Here is a 27,139-nt window from a genome sequence, read left to right as displayed (position 1 = left end):
CCACCCCAGGTCATCCCTGGTATTGACCAGCAGACCTAGGAGTACTGGCAAATTCTGGCCCAGTAAAAGGACACATCAATGAGAGCATCAGGTGGGTGGTTAATTGCAGACACAACGGCTCTTTGCACTTACAGGGGCCACCATCCCGATCCGACATCATGCTCTGCCCATGAGGAAGAGCTTCTTTGCTGAGAGTTGCTGGAGGCATCCAGCTGGAATGACATCCGACTGCTCTGGCTTTCCCGGCCACCTGCATGCCACGGGCGACATGTCTCTTCTTCACGGCGGAAAGATACAGAAGGGCTTCTTGGTGCCCCATGGCTTTGTCCCCTCGCAATCAGTCATTAATAGTAACTGAACACCACCCACTTTGGGTAAGCTACTGCTTGGGGAGGTAGGAAGGTACCTTAAAGGTGCAAGCAACCTTTGAGACTTCCGGGTAACCCTGCCCAGACTTGTATTTTCTTATCAACCTTGACCTCCTTTTGGTTACACAAACTTCGTGGTATAAGAGAGTATCAAATGAATAGCTTTCTGTTGACTTTTTCTTAGACCCACAGCAGCTGCCGTTCTGGCTCCACCCCTCCCAGGTCTGGCAGAGCTTGCAGAAAGGCTGAGAGGCACGGGGCCAAGGTGGGGGAATAAAGGAGGAACTAGTGAAAAAGTACAATTCCTACCCCGGGGGCAGTTCCTCTGTTCCGTGGTCGCAGCACAGCATAGTGAAAAGAGCCTGGGCTTTAGTTCAGATACTGCCATTAACTGGCCGTGTGGCCTTAGGCAACTCTGCTTCCTTGGGCCACAGTTTTCTCTTTTGTAAAACAGGGGAGAATGTAGGGCGCCCAGGTGGCTCAGTCGGTTAAGTGTCCGACTCTTGGTTTTGGATCAGGTCGTGATCTCCCAGTTCGTGAGCTGGAGCCCTGAATCGGGCTCTAAGCTGACAGTACAGAGCCTGCTTGGGATTCTCTCTCTCCGCCCCTCCCCTGCTTGCGTGCTTTCTCTCTGTCAAAAATAAATAAATAAACCTTAAGAAAAATAGGGGAGGGGTGCCTGGATGGCTCTGTCGGTTACGCATCTGACTCTCGGTTTCAGCTCAGCTCATGATCTCGCGGTTCACGGGTTGGAGCCCCACATCAGGCTCCGTGCTGACAGCGAGAAGCCTGCTTGGAGTTCTCTCTCTGCACCCCGCTCCCCGCCCCCGGTCGCTTGCTCTCTCTTTCTCCAAATGAATAAATAAAAATAAAAATCATTTTTTTTTAAATAAAGAAAAATAGGGGAGAATGTAAATGATAATGATCATTTCTAGGCTGTAATTCTAATAGCTCTTTCTTGACACAGTGGTTGAGGCCTAAAGGTCACTTAGCCATGCCTGCCTGAAGTGAGGGCTGGCTAGTTCAGATTGATGGGGTGTGCAGATGGGGCTGAGGTGGAGTCTGTGACCACTTGCAAGGTAATACTAGTTTTCCCCCCAAAGGCTCCAATAAAGTCAAGGCCACTTTGAGGCTAACCGTGGACATTGCCTACAGATGTCCCTGATCAGCAGTCAAGCTGAACACCAACCACACTGGTCTAGAACAGAGAGTCTGAACAAATCTTGTCTTGATGGATACGTGGTCATGGCCTTAGTGCTGACAGGGTGAACAGAAGCCATAGGAACCAGAAACTGGCTGGCAGGGGTGTCTCAGGACTTTCCTCTGCTCCTTCTTTCTGGGCCCAAACGCTGGTCCCGGAAGTGTCGACAACTGAGGTGGCGGTGGGCTTGGAATGACAGTGTTCTGAAGTCCAGGGTTGAATCTAGCCTTCTTGATCACCGCAGCTCTTTAGAGCCTTCCAACTCAGGTGGCAAAAAGAGAGGCAGGTAGAAAAGGGTTCCCCAAAAGGTCTTTCACACCAAAGTATGGTTTGCATCTCTCTGCTCTTTGCCAAGGGGTTTCCCAGCTCCCTGGAGCCAAAGCTCCCCTCCAGCTTCTTTGCTGACTGTCACTGGAAGTGGGCCATTTTCCACCCTCAAGGTGGCTGGACTCAGGAGTGCAGTGACACTGCTGATCTGGGCTCTGTGCCTTGTTCACATGACCCCCCCCCCCCCCCCCCCAGTCAGGGGATCCATCTATCTGTCAGTTGGCAAGCCTTGGCTCCAACCCCTGCCTCCAAAGCCCTTCTGCTGAAATGAAAGTGATTTCTGACAAAGAGCTGTCTCTTCTTTTATAAAGTATATATATATATATATATATATATACACACACACACACACACACTTTTTTTTTTTAGTAATCTCTACACCCAACGAGGGGCTCGAACTCATGACCCCAAGACCGAGAGTCGCACGCTCTTCCGACGGAGCCGGCCAGGTGCCCCGTGGCAGAGAGCTCCTCTGACAAGGTCTGCTCAAGACTTCCTCTGCGACTATGCTGGGGAATAAGTCGCCTGTCACCTACACCCCTGCACGGGTGACTCACCTTCTGGAGAAAGTGCTCTGCTCACCTAAGCAAAGCTGCCTGGAAAATGACTAAGGCACCTATCAAATGCACTCTGTGGGGCCGACCAGTTAGTGAGCCGGGTCCAGACACGCTGCCTCTCACCTCCGGCCTGAAGTCAAGTGTGGGGCTACCACTCCGGGCCTGCTGGTTTCATTTTCATCTGAACTGAGCTCCACATGAGGCTTGACATCCGGTGATCTATTTTTTCTAAAAACTAGGTTCACTTTAGAAATGACTCTGGCCATGAAGGCAGCTTCCCCAAGAGAAAACAAAATGTTATTTAAAGGGAACGTCAGCCTGGTGGGAGCCTATATTTTTGTTTTGTATCAAGAAGAGGAAAAAAGAATTTAAAATGTAACGTGAAACTTTTTTCCACCTTGGGTGACTTCTCATTCTTTAAATATTTATTTCGAGAGGGAGAAAAAGCATGAACCGGGGAGGGGCAGAGACAGAGAGGGAGAGAGAGAGAGAGAGAGAGAGAGAGAGAGAGAGAGAATCCCAAGCAGGCTCCGAGATGTCAGTGCAGAGCCGGACACGGGGCTCGATCTCACCAACCGTGGGATCATGAGCCGAAACCAAGAGTTGGACGCTTAACCGACTGACCCAACCCAGGCGCCCTCTTTCTTCAGAACCAAAATTTCCCTTTGGGTCCCTCAAACAAAGAACAAGTCCTTGTTGACTTATGTTCTATACAGCATTTTCCTACTTTTCATCTCCAGAGTTAAGGCGGGGACCTGCTGCACCACATGGGGGACACAAGGGAGGCCTAGAAAGAAAGGCCCAGCCCTGCTTCTGGCTCAGAGTCCTGGGAGGGCCGAGGCTGGCCTAGGTCTAGGATCCCCCACTCTGATCGGGCAGAGCCTGGGCCTCTGTAGGCTCCTTTGGAGGGCGGTGAGGACAGTATCTAGTATAAGATGGGGAGAACGTGACAGCTAAAACCTCTGCCCAGAAGAAACATCCCCCGGAGGTCCTACTGAGAAAATGACTCTGCCCTGTCAGGCAGTCTGACCCTTCTTGACATCATCTTCCAGAAGAAAAGGCAGCTACCACTACTGCTAAGCCACTGTGTCCTGCGGCTTATTATGTGCCAGGCACGGAGCTCAGCACTTTGCACAGATGCTGTCATTTTTTACTCAAAACAACCCCGTGAAGTATTTCTGATCCCACGTATAGATGAGGCACCCAATGCTTGGAGAAGCGAAGTGATTTGCCTGAGTCACACGGGCAGACCGTGGCAGAGCTGGACCTGACCCAGGTCTGTCTGACATGACAGCCCCAACCCCCACATTTGACCCCGGAGACACCACCAGACTTGCTCTATTGCTCGGGCCAAATCACCTGACCACTCGGCCCTAATTTCTGCCATCTGCAAAATGAAGACAAGTAGACTCTTCCAGAGAACGTGCTAGTCCTCAGTCAGCCTTTTAGTAACGAGCAATTGTGAATAACCAATGCCACTCGATCGCTGTCAACGACACTCATTACTATTTTAGCATAAACAGAGAAACACAGCAGCTACCCTACCCCGGTGGAGTCACATTCAAAATTGGCATGTTTAGGGGGGGGAAAAACCCCAACTTATCCTTTCATGAGTAAGTTAGTAGAAAAAGCAGTGAAACAGATGTTAAGAAACGTGTGTTTAGGGGCGCCTGGGTGGCGCAGTCGGTTAAGTGTCCGACTTGAGCCAGGTCACGATCTCGCGGTCCGTGAGTTCGAGCCCCGCGTCGGGCTCTGGGCTGATGGCTCAGAGGCTGGAGCCTGTTTCCAATTCTGTGTCTCCCTCGCTCTCTGCCCCTCCCCCGTTCATGCTCTGTCTCTCTCTGTCCCAAAAATAAATAAACGTTGAAAAAAAAAAATGAAAAAAAAAAAAAAAAGAAACGTGTGTTTAGCTTCTGGGCATGACGGTGCTCTCCTGAAGAATCTTGTGTGCCCTATTTCTCCTTAGGAGGCTTCCCTTTCCTGATCTTCGGCCCTGCCTTTCTTGACAAAGTAGAAGTATAAAAAAAGTACCAAAAAATGGCTACAACGTGCCATTACTCTTCATGCCATATAATTTTAAGGGATTTCTATCAGGAGGATAAGCGATTAAAAGCCACAAGACAGCAAGCTGGGAGGAGGATCCGTTCAACTAGAACACAAAGAAGGACACACAGGCCACCGAAGGGAAAATGGCTTTTCTCCGTAGTGCCACTCAGGTGTGGAAGACAAGCCCCGAACTAACGACCGTCCGCCCAACGTCCGTCGGTGTCTCACTCAGCTCGACTGAAATGTTCTACTACCCAAGTTGCCCTATGTTTAGCCTTCTATTTCTGATCGACTGCTTTCAACATTTCAGTCAGCACCACCAAGTAAATGCATAAGCCTTCACACGTGCATCGCTTCTAACGCTCGCTCCACCCCCTTGAGAGGGCCCGGCCTCCACTCCTTTCCCTCCGGGGCGAGTCGCGGTGTGGTGTGCACAGGCCAGAGGGCCCGGCCTATCCTTCGAGTTCCCCAAATCCACGGACGTGGAATGGTCTCCCTTCCCGCCAATTTCACACCGGTGCCATCAAAAGTGCCCATTGTGCTCAGATGTTTCCAGTTTAACTGAAATACTAAAATGGGGCAAACAGGAAGCATCAGACACAACTGCGGTAGTGACTTATTAATCACGAAAGCAGAATTTTAGTTGCATTTTAACCTTTTGCCAGGAAAAAAAAAAAAAACAGCTTTGAGATGATGGAAGCCTTTGGTACAAACAAGCTGCCTATGAGAGTATCAAGCTGACTTATACTTTTCACGTAGGACTGAATTTGCTTCCACGGTTTCTTAACTATCCTCCCGGAAAGAACATCTGTCAAGCCAACTGATATGAATCTGTCAGCTCTTCATCAAGGCAGGCAGACCTGTTCGAAAAGCTCGTGTGCTGTCCGCGGAGACAGGAAAAAAAATAGGAAATGAAAAGTGACTTCACAGGCCAAAGTGATAGAGCCCTCTTAAGGGGGTGCCAACAACGAAGAAAACAATGCTGGATGAAGCTTTGTCTTTCCCATCTCTACAGATCTCTCACCAGACCTTGGTCGGGATGAACTGTTATCATGAACCAAAAGGATCACAACAGTTGCCCGGAGTTGGACAACCAATCAGGGCCCAGCCTGCTTCTCAACATTAAATGATATATAAACACTCCAAGCAGATCACAAAGGAGTCAGTGTTCAACAGGAGAACCAAAATGAGGAACCAAACCTCCATCTGTTGAGGCGAAACGGCCAACCAGACATTTTTGTTTAATAGATGAAGGCTCATTTGGCAGGGTCTCTGTCTGTGGTGCCGCTCCCACAAACCCTAACAGACAATACCAGGGGCAAAAAACCCCCTTCAGAATGGCTCCTTATAATCTGAAAGCAGTCAGACGATGATCTAAAGGTTGGCAGCTTGTTGCTGTCTGATTTTACAAAAGTGTTGGAACATACACCTGGGTCCGTATTTCTGAAGTTACTTTTATTTTGAGACCTTCTGAGAAGTTCACCACACCCTTCAAAATAAATGAGGATGTCTTAAAGGTGTCAGAGAGAGGTCTGGCATCACCACACCCAAGGAACTGAGTTTGACATCACTTAAAAAACACCAACAGTAAATCCGAATACATCGGAAGCAAGCCAAGCACCTGTCCTCTCACGGCAAGAGCATAAATACCACGCCAGACCTCTCCCTTCTTCCTGCAACCAAGTCCCATAATGTGGTCCTGGTCCAGGGCAAGGAACCCTGGTAAGACTCCAGTGGCCCAGGCCTCTCACCCTGAGTCCTGGCTAGAACGCATTAGGCAAAATATATTACAACCCACCCACCCCCACCCGCCCCAGGTGCCTCACCTATGAAACAGGACAATACCGTCTATGTCTTCCTGCAGATGTCTGAAGGAAAATGGAGGTTACAGGTATGAAGACACTAAGTACAAAACCCATCACTAATGTTAAGATACTATCTCCCTCTAATCTTTCAGAGACTGTGTTTCTAGTCAAGCGGTTTTCAACATTTTTCCTGGAATGAACTTCAGACTGCTCGTCTGTAGCGGGCCCCATTTCTCACCGTTTAACTTCGTTGGCTTAGGCTCCTTAATCAAGCCACTGGTGTTCACCGCCTCCAGTTAAAAATAATCCTGCCACTTCTACCCCTGATTTCTGTACCTTTTCTCTGCTTATCCTCTGCTCCCCACACTACTTCCCCAGCACACCGTTCGAGACCGAAAGCAACAGTTTTAACTCTATTTAGGAGGGAAGCACTTCTGAAGTTGCCCAGCACCAAGGAGGCTTCTGGGCAGGTGAGACTGCACTCTACAAGCGGCCTCTCTCCACCTGGTGCCTGGTGGGCTTCCAAGATGGGAACATTATACGGGACCCGGATAAAGTCCTGAGCGTAGCGGACAAAAGAATCACAGAAGGGTCAGGGTGAGAAAGGATGCCGAGAGTGGCCAGCATTGCCCCACCGGGTGCCAAGGGCAAGCTCCGCTCCTCCTCCCCGCTTCGGGGTGTGACCCGAGAACTTCCCAAGGGAAGGCCGAGGGTTTCACGGCCACAGCAGGTGAGAGGACGCACAGATCCGGGGCGCTTGTGCATCCGCCACCTTCCGTCCCGAGCCGAGGCGAACCCCCACCCTGCGGGCACCCAGGGAGAAGAGTAGGAGGGGCGGGCTTGGCGGCAGGGGAGGCTGAGCGCGGGGGCAATGGGGGCGTTGCGTTGGGGAAGGGGAAGCAGGGCGCCCCTATGCGCGCTCTCGGCGAGCGTGCGGCCTGCGGGGGTGCGAGACGAGCGCAGCGTGCGACCGTGGCCCTGGCAGCGTGGTGGGAAGCGAGCGCCGGCGGCCGGCCGCCGGGGGCTCGCGCGCGAGTGGATCCGACCGTCCGCGCCGCGGACCCCCACCATTCCGGGCGGCGGGCCAGGTCGCGGCCCGACCCCGGGCTGTGGGGCGATTCTTCCCCGCCGTTCCCTCGGCGCCCCGCTCGGGGTCCCGGGATCCCGTTCAGTCACCTACCGGCTGAGCGCCGATCTCCCCAACCAGCGAGTGTCGCGCTCCCCTCGCCCGCGGTCTCCCGCCGTCGGCCGCCGACCGCTGTGCTCCGGGACCACGGTCGCCCCGCCCCGGCCTCGGGCCCCGCCCCCCGCCACCGCCTCGGGCCCCTCCCCCCCCTCCACCGCCTTCCAGGCCGCCCCCGGGGCCACGCCTCCCCCGGCGGCTGCAGATTTGTCCTGCTTCGCGCCTCCTTGCTTTGGCCGCACCTCCGCCTTTGGCCCCGCCCATTCCTCCAGTCTAACCAATGAGACGTCTCGCCCCGTCGTACGGCCCCCTAGCAACGATTGGCTAACAAGGCCCTGTTTCCAGAAATGGGCACTATTTCCGGTCGGTGTTTATAGAGCAGAGATTGCCAGGCGGACAGATTGACAGAAGGCGGAGGCGGCCGGGGTGTTGGTGCAACCGCACATGCGCGCTGGGCTTCTGGCAGTCTTTTTACGGGTTGCGTGCTTCTGGACGTTACGGAAAGGAAGGGCGAGTGTGCGCATGCGTGGGCTCCCTAGGCCTCGGACTAAGGTTACCTTGGAGACGACGAGGCGCTCCTGCTCCTGGGTCTGGTTCTGCTTCCTCTTTGCAATTAGCCTCGGTGTGGTGGTTGGGCGGGGGAGCGGGGAGGAGTAGAAACACTTTTATTGAGCACTTACTGTGTGCCCCGCGCTGTAGACTCCCTGAGGACGAGTAAGACAGGTTCTGATGCCTTACCTTGAGAAGATTGGGGAGCCTAGGCCCTTCATGGGTCAGATCCAGGCCTGGATCTGGAGCCAGGACGTGTTGAAATCCAGGCCTGAGGAGAGCTTGCTGATGGAGTGGTGCAACCCTTTTCTACAGCCAGGGAGCAGCGTGGTGAGAGCGCTGCGCGATGCGTCTCCTCGCTGGGTTTACAGGTTACAGAGCCAGAGAGAAGACTGGAACGTTACCTGTGCAAGAAAAGGACCTGGAATCTGAATATGCTCCAAGGTGTCAACAGTGCTTCGTTCTGAATGGGGAGTGGCGAGTGGTTAGGGAGGTAGGGGTATTTTTTTCTTTTCTAAACTTTGCCTATTTGTGTTTTCTAGTGTTTCCACTGTGAGCTTGTATTTTATTTGTAATAAAAAATTACAAACCTAAAAAAAAAGTTTGCAAAATAAAAGATACACCCCTATCCGGGCGCCCCACCTCCTTCAGTGGTCCATAGCAGGCAGGTCTGGTAACAATCCAGTGGTGGGATTAGGCAGGCCCAATCTGAGATCGTCTTGGGAAGCAAGGATCATGCCATCTCTGGAAGTGTTAGAACAAAGACCCCAGGAGCTGTCCTTTTGAGGCGGTCTGTGGTAGCTCAAAGCCTATTTTTGGAGGTCCGTGTTGTTGGGGGTTACCCGAGGCCAGGGGTCAAAAACTCGCAACCTAAGGGCCTCACCCACTCACTCAGGCCACAGATATGTTTTGTTTGGCTGGCGGAATGCTTTGTTTTGTTTTGTTTTTTTAAATTTAAATGCCTTAGAGCAGTTCCTCACAGCCTCTGCCTGTGTTGTCTTACACCCAGCCACTTAGCTTATGTCAGTCCCTGAAGCATTTGAAGTTGTGGTCCTCAGTAATGCCCGTGCTTTGGAGCTGGACACCGTCTGCTGTATAATTGGTTCTGCCACTGGCCAGCTTGGGAGATGGCGGGCAAGAGAGAAGCTGGGGGCCCCTAAAATTCCTTCCAACCCCAGGGTTTTTCATTCCAGTCACTCTGGGAGAGGCAGAGCGTGGCCAGATGGTGGTTTACACCTTGGTATCTTGCCTCTCCCACCACCTATTTGCCTCTGGGCACACCACTTCTCAGGAAAGACGTGGGCACAGGCCCAGAGTCTGCAGACGCTCCCTGGCTTGCCATCGTTGCTTTAAGACACCCAATGCCCACATACTTTGCCCAGCTCTCCTTGACACTTCTTTGGTTTGGGGTCCCCTGCATGTACCTACCCACCCCGTCAAGATGATCTGTCTTAGAATCTATCCACTAACCCTAGTGTGCGTCAGTGGGAGAAAGTGACGGCTTGACCCCAAGTTGCAACTCCCATAAAGGAAATTCACATCAGGTTGCAGCGAGGAACAAACTGCTACAGACCAGTGAGGAGGGCATTTGGGACAAGCAGGGCTTCGTGGTTTTGGCCACCATTCTCAGGCCTTTCCAAGCCCTGCTGTGTCCGGGGGGGGGGGGGGGGGGCTGTGAAGTGAGGAACAACACAATACCCACTCCAAGTGAGCGCCTCGGAATCTCTGAGTCTTGAGATGCCTACATGTCTTGGAAGGAGAGCTTCAGGGTAAAATTATTTCCTCCCAGCCCAGCCAGTTAAGTCACAACAACCTGGAAAGCCTTCTAGCCTTGAGTCACTTGGGCAGCCCCAGCTCTGCTTTCAGTAAAAGAAATAGACATTTACAGGGTGACTCACACCTGGAGCAGGGAGCCAGGCTCTCAGCACTCAAGGATTTCCACATCCTACCCCAATGGTTCAGGTCTGGAAAAGGGGTAAACTGTGCTCTTCCAAAAAGAATAGCGACTTCTGTTTTTTTAAGACCTTGCAAAAACGTCACCAGACGCTTCTAAGTGCCTCGTGGGGTGACCTCCCTGAATATTCACTCTAGTGTGGGCTTTCTCAACCTGGCGCTATTGACGTTTGGGGTTGTGTTGGATCACTTTTTTGTCGTGGAGGGCTCTCATGCGCGTTGTAGGATGTTAATGAGCACCTCTGTTCACCTCTGTTCACCACCCCCCTACATCCAGTTGTGACAACAAAAAATGTCTCCAGACATTGCCACATGTCCCCAAGGAAGCAGAATTGCACCGCCCCCCTCCAGTTGACAACACTTACAGTCTAACCCCATAGAGTAGGTACTATTATCATCAACCCTCTTTTACCGGTGAGCAAACTGAGGCTCAGAGAGAAGTGACTTGCCCAAGGTCACTCTGCTATAACAGAAGAGCTGGGGTTCAAACCAGGTGCGGCCCCAAGGCCCCTGCCCTCCTGCATGCAGGACTCTGTAAAAAGCCTTTGGGCTTCAAGCAGCGATTTGCCCATCAGTTCTATAGAAGAGTAAGTGACTTGTGTGCATCGGTGAGACACTGCTCGAAGCTCCTTTGATCATTTTGCCTCTTCTGTTTGCTTTGGAATGAAGGAAATTATGTTCCGGTTTCTATTTCCTTAGTCAGCACAGTTCACGGTGTCCAGTCATGTCTAGTGAGAAAGTGGCTAGTGAATCATCTGAGTGTCTGTGGATCTCAGGCCCCAAATTCCTGTGAGATCCTGAAGTTATACTTGCGAAGAACTCAGATGTGAGGCTGCGATCAGAGATGACTAGGGGCTGGGGGTGAACGTTCCCAGAGAAGAGGCAGTTTTACTTTCCCCATCGGAGCCTGACGGGGGCCACAGCCATGGTGCTGTCACCGCCCTCCCTGGCTTGGACCTGTCATTGCTGCCATCCAGTCTGATGGTTTGTGGGGGGGCTGGGGAGGCAGGAGAGGGAATGGAGGCAGGCAGTGGTTTGTTACTCCGCCTTCAGTGACCTCATGTTGGTAGCTTAATATTGGAGAAGATGAGAGTGTTTACACTGTGGAAATTGGCAAACGGGATAAGCCAGGGCTACCTACCCCCGAGCGGGTCGTTAAACACTTAGCAGTACACTATTGCATGCAGATCCTGGACCCTGATCATCTCCCACCAATTCCCACCACAGGGGAGACAGACGGGGGCATGGCGAACCATAGGCCTATTGGAGAAGAGGAGGAGCCACAGTGACATGGGTAAGGAGAAGAGGTGCCCATCTCTGCAAAGGATGGAGCTGACTGGCCGGGAGTCTCTGTGGGGCACTGAGCAAAAATGACCTTATCAAGAGCAGGTCCTGGACGTCCTTTCTGATACCCTTCCCAACTTGGGAGCCCTCGTAGGGAGCCCTGGGTTAAGGCTTGACTCAAATTCTTCTTACTTCCTGACTGGTTATCCCCTCCTAACTCACCTCCCTGCCTCCAGTCCCCTCTCCTTACCAGCCTCAACCTTCCTGGTGGCTTCAGTCCTCCTGAGGGACCATTGTGGTTGCGTGTTCCAACTCCATGTCCCAGCTTCTCCTGCCCTTGAACTCCTCCCCTTTATCTTCTTCCTCTCTCCAAACGTGATCAAGTCTCCCCAGCCTAAAAACAGACAAATAATAATAAAAACCCCTTCTCCCATCCTGGCTTTCCCCTACACTGTTGGCCAAACCTTCTTCCCCCCCCCCCCAACTCCCAAACTTCTTGGTGCGCTGGATATCCGTTTCATCTCCCACTTGTAGGTTCCCCTGTAGTCTGGTTTCTGCCCACCACCCCCTTTCTCCATGGATACCCTAATTGCCCCCTTGTCGGATGACCTCATCTCAGCTCTCATCTGCAGCCATCACAAATGTGGTGCTCCGTGCACCTGCCGGGCCAGGTCCTAGGGAATGCAGAACCTCTAGACCTCTTCCTGCCCTTAAGGACCTTCCAGTCTAGTGGGTGGGCAGACCTTGAACAAGTGACTAAGTCACTCCAGGTGATGAAGGCAACAAAAGGGAGCATAGAATAGATTGTATCAGGCAGGGCCCAAGTAGGCAGGCAGCACTCACTCTGAGTTTTTAAACATGCAAGGAATTGGTTACGTAAAGGATGGAATTGCTGAGAAGCCCAGGAGGAGATGGCCAGATATTCAGGAATCCACCTGCTACTCCTGGGCTGGAGGTTCTTGAGGGGGGAAGCAGTGCAATCAGGGGCTGGGGGCCAGGGTCTCTTGGAACAAGTGGGAACCAGAGAAGAGACACAACTCCTTCTGTAGACATTACTCCAGACCAAGAGGGATGAAGAGTCTCCTTTCCTTCTATCTTCCACTCTCTGGTCTTCTGCCAGAGCCTCTCATCAGCCTGAGAGACTGCAGGGATCATTCACCAGTGCAGAGCTAAGCTGAGACCTGAAACTAAGCTGAGACCTGAAAGGTGAAGAGGAGAGAGAGGGAAAATATTACCAGCCATCACGGGCATTTTTTTTAAAAAGGCATAGCTTTTTTTTTTTTTTTTTTTTAGAGAGAGCAAGTGAGCATGAGCAGGGGAGAGGGGCAGAGGGAGAGAGAGAGAGAATCCCAAGCAGGCTCCGTGCTCAGTGCCGAGTCTGATGTGGGGCTTGATCTCATGACCCTGGGATCACAACCTGAGCCAAAATCAAGAGTCGGACACTCAACTGACTGATCCACCCAGGCACCCCAAAGACTTAAGATTTTTAAGAGCTGTTTTAGGTTTATAGCAAGATTGAGCGGAAGGTGCAGATTTCCCATATGTATCCCCATTCCCACCCATGCACAGCCTCCCACAGTCTCAACACCCCCCACCAGAGCGGTGTTTTTTATTTTTATTAAAAAAATTTATTTTAAGTTTCTTATTTATTTTGAGAAAGACAGAGACGGTACAAGTAGGGGAGGGGCAGAGAAAGAGGGAGAGAGAATCCCAAGTAGGCCCCATGCTGCCGGTGCAGAGCCCGATGTAGGGTTTGAACTCATGAAACCGTGCGATCATGACCTGAGCTGAAACCAAGAGTTGGATACTTAACCAACAGAGCCATCCAGGCACCCACCCCCACAGAGTGGTGTTTTTTAAATAACTTACCAACCAACCAATGAACCTACACTGACCCCCTAATCACCCAAAGTCCATAGTTCATATTAGGGTTCATTCTTGCGGCTGTATATTCTATGGGTTTGGAAAATGTATAATGACAAATATCTATCATGATGGCATCATACAGAGTATTTTCACTGCCCTAAAAATCCACTGAGTTCTGTCTCTTCATTCCTTTCTTCTGTCTCAACCCTGGCAACCACTGATCTTTGTACTGTCTCCATAGTAATAAATAAATACATTGTGATATATCCAGACAATGAAATATTATTCAGCACTAAAAAGAAATGAGCTAGCAAGCCATGAGAAGACATGCAGGAAACTTAAATGCTTATTACTAAGTGAGGGATGCCATACAGTGTGGAGGGTAGAAGGAAGCCCTGGGTAAGATAAGAACACACAGAAGAGATCAAAGAAGGCTTCCTGGAGGAGGTGATGCTTGAACAGATTGCTGCCAAGTACACTAGCAGCAAGCCAGGTGAATGAGGTGGGAAGAGTATTCTGGCCGAAGGAATAACGTGCAAAGGCAGGAGGGAGGTTCTGGGAGGAACAGGTGTGTCAGCTTGGGACAGAATGTATCCGAGGTGCTTCTGGCTCCCTCAGTTGTCCTTCTTGGTTATGGTTTTCCAAATTAACACCTTCCTCTCTGACCTCGATCTTGAGTTTCCAACTGGAATTTCCAGGGGCCTGTCAAACATTTCCACTTCTAGCCACCTGGCATCTCCAGCTCTGTCTACACAGTGTCCCAAACCTGTTCCTCACCCATCTCTCCCTGTTAATGACATCACCTTCCACCCCGGGAACCTCCATCACCTCCTCTTGCCAGCTCCCCCCAAGCTGTGTTGACTCTGTCTCCATAATGCCCACTGTGTCCCCCCCCCACTGTGTCTGTGGCCTCCCTTTGTCCCCCCTTTCTGCCAGTGCCCTGGTGACGTCTCACCACCCCTCTTGCTTCCTATCATTGTCATTCCAATCCTTCCTACTCTGTCCTGTCACTGCCTTGCTCAAAACTCTCAGTGGCTCCCCATTGCCTACTGATAAAGTACAAGCTTACTATCTGGCTCTCAAGGTCCTCACAGCCCAGCCCCACCTTAGTATTTGCTGTTACTTTTTACAACTTCCTTGCGGACACCCTTCTGTTCTACCAACCATTGCCCAACCCACCCCGTGTGTGGTGCATGTGGGGGGGGGGGGGCGCGGTCCTGCAGACTGAAATGCACCCCGCTGGTTCCGCCTGCCAAATCACACCCATCCCCCAAGGCCCTGATGAAATGCTTCCTCTCTAAGATCACACTTCGTAGGTGATTGCCTGCCTCATCTCCTTAACAGACAGTAAGTGCCTTGAAGACAGCCTATAATGCCAACTGGTGAGTTGGTATTCAGTAAATGTGTGTTGAACTGAATTGGCTCAAAACCATTCCTCAGATCAAGAACCTTGATCCGTGGCTCCTTATTGTCAACCACTTCAGGAGCCCGTTTCTTGTGGCTTCCCAGGTTCCATTTTAGGTATCTAACCTCACTCCCCCACCCCCACCCCCGTTCCCCAAAATGTGTCCCACAATCAATTTCAACTCCATGCTAAAAGTGCGGAAAAATCAAAAAGGATAAAATACATCCTCTCTGCCTTCCCTTTATCTACAAGGGTGGATAAGCTATCCATACTTTAATAGCTAGTATAATAATAGTTTAAAATAATGTCTTTTGCTCGTGGGTTATCCTGCCTACTCTTTCTTAAGATTGGAATTCTCATTTTGCCCATAGTGGCGACCTGCTCAGTTTTAAAGTCTCCCTTGCAGGTGGCCATGTGACACAGTTCTGGCCGGTGAGGTGTACATGCAGATCTCTGGATGGGGCTTCTGGGAAAACTTGCTAAAAAGGGCCAGTCCAGCTGGCACATGCCCAAAAGCCTTTTGTCCTTTGCCTTATGACCCTCTTCCGTCTGGGATGTGGACCCACTGCCGGGAGATGTAGCAGCCGGTGTTGGAGCCTAAGAATGAAAACCTCACTCTCTGACGGCAGAGGAGAAAGTGAGATGGGCTAAGTCCCCGATGGCCTCGTTGGAACCGTGGTACAACCAGGGACTGCCCACCCGCTAGGGACTGCGGTCCTCCAGCTCCTGCTACATGGTGAAGCCACTCCAGCTGAGTTTCTGCTACATGCAATACCGACTTGTTCGTGGAGATTTGTAACATTTATCCATCTTGAGAGTTCTCAATAGGGAGAAATGGCCCGGGAATGAAATCCCACTCTGTCAAAAGCCTTTCTGTGTGACAAGCTTGTGCTTCTGAGGGATTGTGTAACATGTGGAAACAGTAGAGACAGGCGGGTCTGTGACCCAGGTCAGTTGGAGTGCCACTCCTACTTTCTGAGAAAGGGAACCGCTCCTGGGCAAAAGCCATGGAAGGAGATAAGTGACTGAATGGGCTGGAGAGAATGCCAGAAATTTCAGTGAAGGCCTATGTGATTCTGCTGCTGATAGGCCAATCAGGACCAAGATGTGTTTCACTCAATTAAGATAAAAGATGCTCAGATGAGGTAGAGGGAAAACCCAGGCGTTAAGATTCAGAGATTAGAGCACATGGCAGAGAGGAGAGTGCTTTCACAAATCTGTGCCGTTCTCGCGGAGCTCTCCTATAAACCACGGCTTCCCAAAGGGGGGCACTTGGTCCCCCGGTGGTGCACCAGACTGTGTGTGGTGGGCCAGAGCCCTAAGTAGCATTGATGTCATGCTGAGAAAGCTGTTCTCTTCCCAAGTCTTGTTTTGATTTGTCTATTCCTTGAAGAGTCGATGTGAGATGTGTGCACTTGGTACAAATTATTTTTTTAAAGCACTGGGTTCATGTCTATTTATTTTTGAGAGACAGAGACAGAGCGCGAGCAGGGGAGGGGCAGAGAGAAGGAGGGAGACACGGAATCCGAAGCAGGCTCCAGGCTCTGAGCTGTCAGCGCAGAGCCTGACGTGGGGCTCAAACCCACGAACCATGGGATCATGACCTGAGCCGAAGTCGGATGCTCAACCGACTGAGCCACCCAGGCGCCCCTGTACAGATTTCAAGAGTATACTGGACCCATCTCTGGCCAGAAGTTTTGCTTTTTTTGAAACAACCATTCTTACCAGTTTCTTGTATATTTTTCCAGACATGTGTCATGCATCTACAAACACACATTCATATAGCTTCTTTTAAAAAAATTAATGGAGGCATGTTCTACACGACTGCTGTGTGTGTACCTTGCTTATTTCACTGTACATATCAGTGAGTTCCATGTAGTAAAGAGTGCATCCTATCCCATTGTGTGCTGGTATGTAATTTACTTGGTCCCCATTGATGGACTTACCCGTTTCCAACCATTTCCTATTACAAGAATTGTTGCCCTGTACTTATTTCATTTTGCGTGTTAATTAATCCATGCATTAAACGAATATTTATTGACCCCATAGCATACGCCCGGCCAGCTCTACGCACCAGGAAAAGAACACTGAACGCAAAGACCCTGGGTCCTTGCATCATAGAGCTGCCATGCTGTCATGGAGAATAGACTTAGGATTAAATCCCTAGGAAGGGGTCCCACTTTCTGCCAATCCTTCTAATTAAGTAAGAAGAAAGTCTCACTTTGGTGCCAGTACGTCTTTAATACCTTTTTCTAACACCTGCTGATCTTTTTAAGACCGAGTATTGGTCTAAGGATCAGAGTTTTTGTCAGACCACAGAGCCTAGCTGGAGTTTAACAACCATGTTTTGTGGTTTTTTTTTTTAATGTTTATTTATTTATTTTGAGAGAGCGCATGCCAGCAGGGGAGGAGCAGAGAGAGAGAGGAGAGAGAGAATCCCAAGCAGGCTTTGCGCTGGCAGCACAGAGCCCCACGTGGGGGCTTGAACTCATGAACTTCGAGATTTTGACCTGAGCCGAAATCAAGAGCCGGACGCTTAACCAACCGAGCCACCCAGGCGCCCCAATCCTGTTTGGTTTTTATTGGATTTATTTTACATAGCAAATGGTACTGATTTTTCCATCTATCGTCAAAATATGAAGGCTCCTTTCAAAATAATCTAAGTTTAAAAAGAAAGATGAGTCAGTTTAGAGAAGAATGTTAAGTAAATAATAACATGGGTGGAATTCAGAGGTGGGAAGAAATCCCACGAAGGTGATATTCAAATGACGGAGGTGAGGAAATCCCTGATGCAAACGAAACAAAGGGACAAGACGAGGCTCTTTACGCTGTAAAGAGGTAGTGTTTATTGATGTTTATTTTTGTAGCCTTACTCGTCTTTGGTGTTGAAATGGTCCTGCCTCCATGTTTCTTCCTAGGCAAACTTATTTATTTATCATGTATTATTTGCTTAGATTTCACAGAGTTTCTGGTCTGGTCGTAACAGGGTGTGTGTGTGCACGCACACACGCGCGTGGTGCTGTAATGAACCGGTAGCAATTTTCGAGCTCTCGGAAAATCTCTTTCATTCGAATTCCCCAGATGCCTGGGGCCTCTTTGTCATTGCTGGCGCTGGAGCTATTTGGAGATGCCTCTGCCGGGGTGTTCACGCACTACACTTAGTCCGATATCCATAATCTGGTTGAGGCTTGCTCCATAATTCTCTTAAAATATACCAAGATACGGCAACCAAACCCAAAGGAGGCCTTTGAGGAGATTTCAAAGCCAGAAGCTTCTGAACAATTCCACAACCACCGATGGGTCTGTAACCGCCCACCAGCTTGTTAGCTCGAGACACAATTAGCTCGGTGATTGCAGGTGTGAACAAGAGTGCATTTCACAAATGTGCCCTTTATGCCGAGTAGGTGGTAGTAAGTTTCTGCCAGCGGTTGTCAGCTGTGGTCAGAGGGTGGGCGATGCCTCCAGGCCTGTGGCAGACAATCTCTGTGTTGGGAGATAAGAGGGACCAGAGCTAATGGAGAGGTGGGGGGGGGGGGGGGGGGATGGGGCCAAGCAGAGCTGCAGAGCTGTAGGCAATGAAGGGGCATCTAGGATCCTGGAAACTAAAACGAAACGAAAAGTGAAGTCGTCTATTAATGGTTAAATCCTTGAGCTTTGAAATCTGGGGGAGACTGACTGCTGACAGTTATTTACTGAGGATGTACCAGGTAGGAGGCACTGATTTACACGTTAAGAAAAATTTCTTTTTTCACGTTTATTTCTTTTTGAGAGAGAGACAGAGCGTGGGCGGAGGAGGGGCAGAGAGAGAGGGAGACAGAATCGGAAGCAGGCTCCAGGCTCTGAGCTGTCAGCACCGAGCCCGGTGTGGGGCTCGAACTCATGAGCCGTGAGATCATGACCTGAGCCGAAGTCAGATGCTTCACTGACTGAGCCACTCAGCACGCCTGATTCACACATTTTATAAGTGCTAGCTCAGTGGTTCTCAAACTTTTGGGCACACTCTTAAAAAATTTTTAGGACCCCTCCCCCCACCCCTCCGCAAAGAGCTTTTGTTTCTGTGGATTATATCTGGTGATGTGATGTTTAACAACTTGCTTCTACAGAGGGAAAACTCGTGATTTGTCGCATTCGCCAATTCCCGTGGTGAAAAGACTTCTACTGTGGCCAGTTTCAAGACCCCAGCCTACCATCACTGAACGTCAAATGGGAAAACATTTGCAGAGGCGCTCTCTCAAGCCAGGCAAGCTGACTTTGGCACACTGCTGGAATATTTATCGATATTTAAGGTGTTCGAAGTGAAAACTGAGGAAATTTCAAAATATGCATTTGTTAAAAATACTAATAACAAACCCATTACATGTCAATACAGATAACATTCTTCGTGCAAAAACGGTTATTTTCCCCAAATAAAAAAATCCTTTTTGAGAAAAGTGACCTTGCTTTTTTATATTTTTGCCATTCCCTTTAAGGTCTAGTTTAATCAGGGGTGCCTGGATGGCTCAGTCGGTTAAGCGTGACTCTTGATTTCAGCTCAGGTCATGATCTCATGGTTTGTGAGTTCGAGCCCCATGTCAGGCTCTGTACTGACAGCACAGAGACTGTTTGGGATTCTCTCTCCCTCTCTCTCTCTGCCTCTCTAAATAAATAAATAAATGAATGGACATTTAAAAAATATTTTTAAAATGATATTTACCATTTTATTTATTTTTTTAATTTTTAAAAATTTTTTAAATTTATTTTTGAGACACAGAGAGAGAGAGAGAGCATGAGCAGGGGAGGGGCAGAGAGAGGGGGAAACAGAGAATCTGAAGCGGGCTCCAGGCTCTAAACTGTCAGCCCAGAGCCTGACACGGGGCTCGAACTCACGGACCGCGAGATCGTGACCTGGCTGAAGTCGGACGCTTAACCAACTGCGCCACCCAGGCGCCCTAAAAAATATTTTTTAAAATGTCTAGTTTACTCAAAGATAGCTGAGTTCATACATCTGCATTTAATCCATTATGATGTCACACATCGTGTGGTCTCTGGGAAACATTGCAGAGCAATAAAGGGAAATAAGTCTCACTATTGCTATGAAACTAGTTTTGGCCTGTTGGACCCCCCAGAAAGAGTCCTGGGGCCTTCCAGGCGTCCCTGGACCACACTTTGAGAATTGATGTCCTAAGGCATTTCATTTTTCCAAGCAGCCCAATGAGGCAGGTTTCTCATTAGCTTGATTTTACAGATCGAGAAACTGAGGCACAGAGAAGTAAAGTAACTGACTGGAGGGCACTGAGTGAGAAAGGGGCAAAGTCAGGATTCAAAACAAGTCGGTTTCTAGGGATGGGATTGTGTTGGTGATTGTCACTTACTGGAGGTGTGATCTTTGGGAAAATGAGCCTCTCTGGGCCTGAGGTATTGTCTAACAGCCACAACCCCTCGTCATCCCTGACGTTGGGTTAGACTTCACCTTCTCTCACTCTCAGGTCGTACCCCCAGGTCCCTCATCTGCGCTTCCTCAGCATTCTTTTTTCCTGCCCACATAGCACTTTATCCCACACGATGATTGTTTGTGTGTTTATTTATTTTTGAAGTTTATTTATTGTTTCTAGTAATCTCTACACCCAATGTGGGGCTCAAACTCACAACCCCAAGATCAAGAGTCGCATGGTCTTCCAACTGAGCCAGCCGGGTGCCCCGATTGTGGCATGGTTCAGTTGTCCCCATTGGACTGTATGCTCCATGAGGGCAGACCCCATGCCCAGCTTGTCTCCTTGGGATTTGAAACGGGTGCTTGAAAACCTTTGCTGAAGAATGGAATGAATAAGTAAGTGCATAGACACTTTGCACGAAGGCAGGCTACAGTCCATCCTACCCAGAGTTCTGCTCTGTGGCGCCAGGGAGAGAGGGAAGGAAGGAAGGGGGCTGTAGTGCACTTATATACCCAAGCGTCTGGCATCTTCATAATCACAGGCCAGATCACGGGCTAAGAAAAATCGCCTCCTGAATTCTCCAAAGCAGTTCCGATCACCCACTTCTGCCTGGAGTCACTTCTCAATCTTCCCATCACTTGACACTCAGTTTAGGAGTCTTCATCCTTCTAGAAAATTCAGCATCAACCCCCCCCCCCCCCCATGCTGCTGGGGGTGGGATGGGGAGCTTTCTGCCTTTTCCCTTCAGAGTCTGGGTTTTGTATGTTTTCTGTACAGGCACACACACACCCCTTTCCTAGAACAGTTAAATCTTTTTTATTTCGTCACCTCTGGAAAGGGTCAGGCACGAAAGAGTGAACTTCTCTTGTTCCAGCGCCCCACACCGCTGGCTCCTGATTCATGGCTGCATTTCCAGAGGCTGGGGACCCTGAAGAAATGCAGCCTGGCAGGTGCAGGAGGCCATCTCTCCGGGCTGGAGCCCATCAGCTTCCTCTTTCGCTATCTATAACGGTCCTTTCCAGCAGTGACCTTCTAGGATTCTCAGAAGCCACTGAGGAGAAGTGCGATTGTGGGGGAGGGGGTGGGCAGCGCAGAGACAATCAACCAGGATTCTGCCTGGAAGGTCATGGGGCTGAGCTCTGGCACCAGAGACCTTTAAGAAGTAAAAAGGAACTGAGAGAACAGCCAGGAGTCTGCCTAGCCTGGTGTTCCTGGAATTCTGCTTTGTGTGTGAGCTTCCCGAGGCAGCCCCGGCCCCTCTCACTAAAAGCAGATTTGAATGGGAAGCAAGAGGATGGGTGGGGACGTAGCTTGGCCTGACAGCTCTCCCGGGCACTGTCAGCTCCACAGACTGGCTCCAGGATTCCTCTGGGAGCCGAGCTGGGTCTCCTGAGAACCTCACCCATGAAGGTGCAAGAGGCCCGGGCAAGTCTATGGGCTGGGTTCTCTTTCTACCCAGGACAAGCTCTCTGCCTGCCTGGTCTGGAGCAGGCAACCAAACAGGCTGTTCTAAAGCAGGGGCACCTGGGTGGCTCAGTCGGTTAAGCGTCTGACTTCAGCTCAGGTCGTGATCTCACGGTTCGTGAGTTCGAGCCCCGCGTCGGGCTCTGTGCTCACCAGCGGGGGCCTGCTTTGGATTCTGTGTCTCCCTCCCTCTCTGCTCCTCTTACGCTCTGTCTCAAAAATAAATAAAGATATTTTTTTAAAAAAGCAAACCCTGACCCTTATCCAGGCGGGAACAACTGACCCCACGGCCATTTTTATGAGTCGGCGTTTGTCATCTTGAAGGGCACTGTGAGCCTGGCCTGGGCGGCAGGACTGATGGATTTCAGTCGGAGGGGGAGGAGGAGGGCGTGGGAGGAGCAGTGAGGGCCGGGTATGGGTGTGGCTTCTTAGGAAAAGGTATAATTGGAATCAGAGCTATCCCTGAGGTTGCAGACAAACCCAAGGATTCACTTCCTTCCTCCACCCAACATTGATGCAAGTGAAATCTTGCTAAAATAAAAATCAAAGGTAGCCCTGGCGTACAATTGCATTCTGTATCAGAATCGTCATTCACGCATCTGTTCCTCCCTCTCACTTGTGAGCTTCTAGAGGATAGAGGGCTGGGCTGTACTGACCCCAGTATCCTGCACTGAGCCAGACACGTAGGGATGGCTCAGCAGGTATCAACACGAATGAATGAAGGCGGGAGTGAATGAATTAATGAATGAATGAAGCCGCAAACGTGAAAACCCACAGTCAGGGTGAAATGTCATTGGGAGGAGTTGCTAAGAGCAAAGGCAGTTGATTGGGATAGGGGGTGGGGCGGGGTACAGCTGTCCTGCCGCTACTTTTCTTTCGGAGATTCAGAGAAGCTTCCTCCCCGAAGCCCCCACTACCTGCCTTGGTCTCTAAATGCTCAGATAATGTGGTTCATTCATCCATCCAACAAATATTTACTGAGCACCTGCTGTGACAAGCCCAGGGCTGCATGATTGGGAATGAATGAGTTCCACACATTGCCTGCCTCTGGAAGCCTGCCCAGCGTCACTACATAAGTAATTACAATGAGCTGTGACAAGCGCTGGGACCTGGTAGGTCTCATAGAGCTGGAGTGACTATATAATTTAATATCCCAGCTGGAACACTGTTGAGAGTAAAAGTGATTGTTGCAGCTTGAACTCTTCGGGAGGCAGATTCTGAGATGGGGATTCGAGTGCAGAAAGTTTATTTTAAGTGCTTTTGGGGTCGGGATGCCTGGGTGGCTCAGTCGGTTGAGCTTCCAACTCTTGGTTTCGGCTCAGATCGTGATCTCACAGTTTGTGGGTTCAAGCCCTGCGTCAGGCTCTATTGCATGGAGCCTGCTTGGGATTCTCTCTCTCTCTCCCCCCCTTCCCCCACTTGCGCGTGCATGTGCTCTCTCTCTCTCTTTCTCTCAAAATAAAGAAAGAAAAAAACTTAAAAAAATTTGTTATATAAAAGAAAAAGAAGTACTTTGGGGTCAATGCCTATGGAAGGGAAGGGACAGAAGCAAGACTGGGCAGAGGGAGAAGAAATCGAGATGTGACACAGTCTCAGTGAAGGCTTCAGCCAACCCCACAGGGCGCTCAGAGCTGGGATGGCCCTTCGGCAGCAGCTCCAATTGGGGTGGGTGGCCTGCCTTGTGCACCGTCGTGTTGATCAGTCATACTGGCTGCCTCTGGAAGGAGGTGTGACCTTGGGTGAGGCTGACCCCAAGGAGGGCTGACAGCTGAAGGCATCTTCTGGCGGCTTTCCCAGTAACTGGGGATTTGGATGGTGCCTCACAGCGTCTGCCACGGAGGCACGGATGACAACGATGCCCAGGCAATAGCCAGAAACGAGGCGCCCACAGCAGGAGCACCTGTCGGGGGTTTCAGCTGGAACCTTCTGTCAATGCAGGGTGGCATTAAGCTCAGGGCTTGTTCAGTCTGCAAACTCTTCATCGCTCACTCTCCTCTTTTCCCTCGCCTGTTTCCTCGGCTTTAGAGGACAGCTGGTGGCTCTTACGTGCATCAGATCATTTCACATGCATTACGTCACTCACGGCACGTGCATCATATCATTTAATTTGCGGTGAGGTGAGGGTAATTATTACTCTCACCCCCACATCCAAACTATCAGGAAGTTCTCTCATCATTACCTCCAAACGGAGCCCCAGACCGTTCCTTTCCACCTTCACCACCTCTGCCCTAGTGCGAACCACCACCTCTCTCCTAGCTGCGGACATGGTTTTGATTTTGAACCAAGACGGCTGACAACGAGATGTTGCTGAAGGACGGGTGACAAAGTGAAGAGAAAAATCAGACCACTGAAGGAGCCTCAGGCAGAGCACGTGAACTTAAAAAGCCTGAGGGAAGCCCAAAACATGACATTTGGTCTGAAAAAATCAGCGTATGACCTGAAAGTTGAGGATATTCCCTTTTCAGAATAAATTGAGAGACAGGAGACACGGTGGTTAGCATCATGGCCTCTGAGACCAGAGTGCCTGAGTTTACGTAATCTCAGGCCAGCTTCTCCGTTTCTCTATGCTTCAGTTTCTTTCCCTCTAAAAGAGTGGTAATGATAACAGAACTATTGGGGCGCACGCAAAGTGCTCCTTTGGGGTTCGCCATTGGTGTTTCCCCGTGAGCTGCCATCTTGGTCTGCATTCAGCATGGTAGATGTGGCTGTTGGTGCCCCTTCTGGGCCTCATCTCCCTTCGACTCCTGTCTCCAGCACACCATTCCCCACTCCCACTTGGAGTCATTGATCCATTCCACAAATATTTCTTGAGCTCCTACCCATGTATCAGGCCCCAAACTCTTGTTTTATTCTGCATCCCGTAAGTATTTCGGCAAATGGACAGGCTACCCTGGGCTTGCTTTTGCCTTCATGACAGGCCCTGTCCTCTGCTATTTCTCATTCGTGCTCAAAGTCACCCAGATGGAAAGCCAGCTTCCGTCGTGGCCCAGCTACCTCTTGTCCTGCATTTTGGACCTTCAGCTGGTGGCAGAGAATGAGCTTCATGAAGGACCCCATGGACCCTTCCTCTTGGACCCAAGAGGGCTCAGCGGGAGAGAGGGTCCTTGGCAGCTTGGAACCCTGCTGTCTCATGTGGCTGCGTTCTCCACGTTGACCCTACGTTGGCCAAGGCCTTGTGTACTCCTGGCCTCTGTCTCCTGTGTCTCTCTTGATGTCGGGAAAGGACCTGGAAGGGATGAAGTAAAGGGGTAAACCAGAGAGGACAGAGGGCAGGGCAAGTGGATGAAAGAAGTGAGACCTAGTGAGGCGAGAGGGGTTGAAAAGAAAAAAGTGTGAGAGAACGCTGATGATGACATTTAACATGAATTGACACATTAATGTCTTTTTAAAAAATTTTTAAAAATGTTTTTATTCATTTTTGAGACAGAGACAGAGCATGAGCAGGGGAGGGGCAGAGAGAGAGGGAGACACAGAATCCGAAGCAGGCTCCAGGCTCTGAGCTGTCAGCACAGAGCCCGACGCGGGGCTCGAACTCACAGACTGTGAGATCGTGACCTGAGCTGAAGTCAGACGCTCAACCGACTAAGCCACCCAGGAACCCCACAATGTCTTAATCTGCACAGTAACCCTGCGAGGTTGGTACTGTTACCATTCTTGTTTTCCAGGGGAAGGGACTGAGGCAAAGAGGGTTATGAAACTCACCCAAAGCCTACGACAGAGGTGGTAGAGGTGGCTCCACCCCCTGGGTGGGGAAGGGTGCAAAAGCCCCCAAAGGGCATCCTGAGGAAGGCATGCACTTGGCATGTAGGCAGCGCACAATGAATAGTGTTGAACGGTTGGTGGTGCAGGGGCGTTAGGCCGGGAGGCTGGGGGCTGGCTCTTTACATAAACCCCCGGGGTCTGGCGTCTGCTGGCACTGGTTAGTAGAGCCTCTCGTCTTCCCCACCCAGTAACTCCTCACCTTGGTCAGGGCCCTGCAATCCACCAGCCAGAGGGAACCTGGATTCACCGGCTCTGGGGTGGCACGGCCCACACCAGCCGCGGAGGGGCTGTGGTGTGGGTACAGCTTGCCATGGGTCATTCCCTCCCCCCGGGACCAGAGGCGAGGCATTTAGCCTCACTTTCCTCAGTCGCAAAATAGGAATGCAGGTCTATCCTCAGGGTCAAGGTGAAGATGAAATTGCATAGGGGCGGAGCCCCGCACGGGGCAGGGAGGGATGCCGTTACTGCGGCCCCTCCTCACCAGCCCTGCTTTGCTGATGGCTGATGAGCTCTTTGCAGTTGACCAAGCTCCATCTGCTCCCATGTCAGCCTGACTCGGATCCTCTCAGTGGGTGGGCAGGCTCTGCAGAACCTTCCTCTGCTTCACAGATGACCACATTGAAGCCAGGGAGGTCAGAGAGGACAAAGAAGCCTTGTGGAGGTCTCTGGGGGGTCTGCAGGGGTGTCAGGAAGAGGGGGGCCCTCTGGGAAGAGGAGGAGGACGTCCGGGAGCCCAGTGTGACCTGTCTTGCTGTCCCCTGCCTCCCTCAGCCTCTGAATCTATCAGTGCGGTTGGGATCTGTTGGCCCATAACTAGTCTCCGTGTCCCTGTCCAGCAGCAGCCTGACCTCGTCCACTTGGAGAAAAACAGGAAGCTGGGCTCTGCCAGGAATCAGAACACGCCCTTCCTCAGCCCTGGGCTGCGAGGACAGTGGGGGAGTCTGGGGGGGGGCAGGTCACAGGACAGGGTGTGGGGTAGGGGCTCTGCAGGCCAAGCCAGGGTGGCCTAGGCTGGGCTCAGGCTGGGCCTTGCTGAGCTACCCAGGGGCCAAGAGGACGTGGAGAGGTGAGGGGCCAGGAGAAGGAGCTCTCGGCCTTCTTCTCTCCTGTGGGGACAGAATTATGGGGCACCAGGGTCACATATGACTTTTGCCTTCATGGGGCCCTTCTTCTATAAAAAGTTTTTTTAATTTTTTTTTTTTCAACGTTTATTTATTTTTGGGACAGAGAGAGACAGAGCATGAACGGGGGAGGGGCAGAGAGCGAGGGAGACACAGAATCGGAAACAGGCTCCAGGCTCTGAGCCATCAGCCCAGAGCCCGACGCGGGGCTCGAACTCCCGGACTGTGAGATCATGACCTGGCTGAAGTCGGACGCTTAACCGACTGCGCCACCCAGGCGCCCCTAAAAGTTTTAAAAAGTATATTATACGGCTGTATTAGTGTAAAGAATGTAATTCAGGCTGGATTCATGGTTATGTTTTCATGATTATTCATTTTATCTTGTGGTTTGGTTTTATTATTTTTTTAAATGTGTATTTAGTTTTGAGAGAGATGGGAGTGGAACAGAGAGAGAAGGAAAGAGAGAGAATCCCAAGCAGGCTCCATGTCGTCAGTGCAGAGCCCGATATGGGGTTCGAACCCACGAACTGTGAGATCGTGACCCGAGCCAAAACCGAAAGTCGGATGCTTAACCACCTGAGCCACCCAGGCACGCCTATCTTGTGGTTTTAAAAGAAATTAAAATGGAGGGGCGCCTGGGTGGCGCAGTAGGTTAAGCGTCCGACTTCAGCCAGGTCACGATCTCGCGGTCTGTGAGTTCGAGCCCCGCGTCAGGCTCTGGGCTGATGGCTCGGAGCCTGGAGCCTGTTTCCGATTCTGTGTCTCCCTCCCCCTTTCATGCTCTGTCTCTCTCTGTCCCAAAAATAAATAAACGTTGAAGAAAAAAGAAAGAAAGAA

At 50.7% G+C, this 27,139-nt stretch overlaps 1 protein-coding gene across 1 annotated transcript in view; it reads right to left on the bottom strand.

Moving 5' to 3' along the window:
* Positions 1–7,587, bottom strand: part of MAP3K14 (mitogen-activated protein kinase kinase kinase 14) — a 44,458-nt gene extending 36,871 nt beyond the window's left edge. The window contains exon 1 of the mRNA XM_047845451.1: positions 7,485–7,587. The gene's annotated coding sequence lies outside the window, so the exon portion shown is untranslated. The remainder of the gene's footprint in view (positions 1–7,484) is intronic.
* Positions 7,588–27,139: the final 19,552 nt, after the last annotated feature.

This window comes from Prionailurus viverrinus, unplaced genomic scaffold (genome assembly GCF_022837055.1).
Source record: "Prionailurus viverrinus isolate Anna unplaced genomic scaffold, UM_Priviv_1.0 scaffold_35, whole genome shotgun sequence".
NCBI lineage: Eukaryota > Metazoa > Chordata > Mammalia > Carnivora > Felidae > Prionailurus > Prionailurus viverrinus.
Note: the sequence above shows the minus strand (reverse complement) of the source record. Positions and strands in the feature narration are given on the sequence as shown.